Genomic DNA, 2,228 nt, shown 5'->3' with positions numbered 1-2,228 from the left:
GAGAAGGCGGAAAGAGGCGAGGGAGAGAGGATCGCGGGACGCGGCGGCAGCCGCTGCTCGTGCCCCGAAAACAAACTTTTTCTGTTTTGTTCTGGGTTTTTTTTGTTTGTTTTTTGGTGGAGTATAAATGGAAACCAAAATGTGTTTCTGGAAAATTTTAAAAAAGGAGAAAAAAAAGAACAAAAAAAATGAAAAATGAAAAAATATATGAATATATTTTTTTTTCTTAAGCAATACATTTCAGTGTGACTTGTGATAGAACATTTTCTTTTTTTAGGTAATAAATAAATACAAAAAAACCAAAGTGAGTACATCCGTTTGTCCACGTGTGTTCCTTAGAGAGCTGTTCCACCTGGAATCCGGTCTGCTCCTATTCGTGGAGTCGCCTGATACCGGTGGGATGAGGAAATGTGGTGAAGCTTGGAACTACATTTTTAGAAGTTTTTCTTTCTACGTTCGGTGTTGGTGAAAGGATGCTGAGCTCGAGACGTTTGTGTTTGTGTGGATGAGGAGGGTTGAAAGGGTGCGAGGCTGCTGGGCGAGGGAGCCAACAGGAAAACACTCCTGACGTGTGAGGCAGCTCATCTCAAGATGAGACGGAATCCTAAAGTGCTGCGACAGGGAGAACGAGTCGTGCCTTGTGTGAAGTTGGGTTCATGACACGTGCTAACACCAAAAGGCGTTTTAAACCAGTACTCGTAGCTTCTTGCCCCCCGGACTCCGAGCATAAAGAGACGAGGAAGGAACATAAAAGAACAAAAAATAGTGTATGGCTCATGCACTATGGAGTTTTTAGTCTTTTTTTTTTTTTTTTTTTTTTAGTCTTACGTTTATCTTTGCGATATAACAAACAAATAGCTGGTGATTCCACGTGAAAAAGTTCTAGTTGGATAGGCCAGAGGCCTTGTGCTGTTTCTACCTTTTATTCTGATAACAGCCCAAGAACCAGAGATGTGTCCCTTGGCCTTTTGTCCTTCTTCTTGGCCTCCGATCTTCTATCAGCAGGAATGATTTTTGTGAAGAAAGCCTCCTACTTAGTGGCCTTTTCAATGTAGGCAAACACCCCTCCTCCCTGTCCGTGGCCTGTGGTGAGGGTAGGGCCTGCAAAGTTAGATAAAACAAGCCTTTAGAGAGACTAATATCAACAAAAGCTCAGCCATCGATTAGCCCAACAATAGCCGGTGGGTCACTCTTTGCCCAGAGACCACAAAGACGGACGGGTGAAAATGATGAAGCGAAGCAAGCAGCAAGCAGGCGAGGAAAACCAAAACTTTGAAAGTGGATTTAACTGTGACTTTTATTCAGCCTAGTTTGGGGGACGCGTCTCTTAAAAAATGTGAAGTATTTCCTACAGAGACATTTCCTCCTCACCAACAATGAAGAGCAGAACCTGCACCTCCTCAGCACTCCAGGCTCCTCCCTAAGGGAACCGGTCCTGTGTGCTAGGTACCCCAAGCAGAAGGGTTACAAAAATGGTAACAGGTACCATGAGACCGATACGCTTTCGTGGTAGTGGAAGCACTGAAATAAGCGAACCCTTCTGAACCGACCCGTACCGGACTGCATAGTGGAAACGGGGCTTAAGAGGCTATTTGGGGTATTTTAGAAGCTTCTTGACTAAAACCCGTAATTCATCATTTATATGTTAATGTTAATGTTTCCCCATGCAAGCCGCCGGCCGTTTTTAAATGATAAGGCATTGTTCTGCAACCATCTCACTTTTAACAAACCCAGTGTGTAAATCTAATAAACAAGGTATTCGTGGAGCACTTTGTTAGCAACGCCTGCTCATTCGCGCTTTTTACTCAATCAACTGTTTGAGTAATGGCAGCAGCGCTTTGCAGAAAATCATCCAGATGCATATCAGAGGCTTTTGGTCGATGACTTGGTGTGAGTTGGGCTGCTTTGAGTATTTTAGAACCTGTCTCAGTTTACTTAGAAGATAGTGAAAAGCCAAACAACCCCGGTGAGCGAAAACGAGAGGTCAGGGGGAAAAATGTCCAGTCACGAGAGGAGAGTGAACAACATGTCCCAACCTCGGAGTGGATGTGCTACAAGGACCACAAGACCACGCAGGGTTCGACACATCCAGCCCTTCACCATCACTCTCAGGCCTGAATCCAGAACAACACTTCCTGCATGTGGTAGAGTTGGAGATTCACAGTATGATGGTCGAGTTAAAGAGACTGCTGGCATTTACAGTTTCAGAGGATCGTGGGAATGTTTCT

The sequence above is a fragment of the Odontesthes bonariensis genome, chromosome 15 (assembly GCF_027942865.1).
Source record: "Odontesthes bonariensis isolate fOdoBon6 chromosome 15, fOdoBon6.hap1, whole genome shotgun sequence".
In the NCBI taxonomy this organism is placed as follows: Eukaryota; Metazoa; Chordata; class Actinopteri; order Atheriniformes; family Atherinopsidae; genus Odontesthes; species Odontesthes bonariensis.
Note: the sequence above shows the minus strand (reverse complement) of the source record.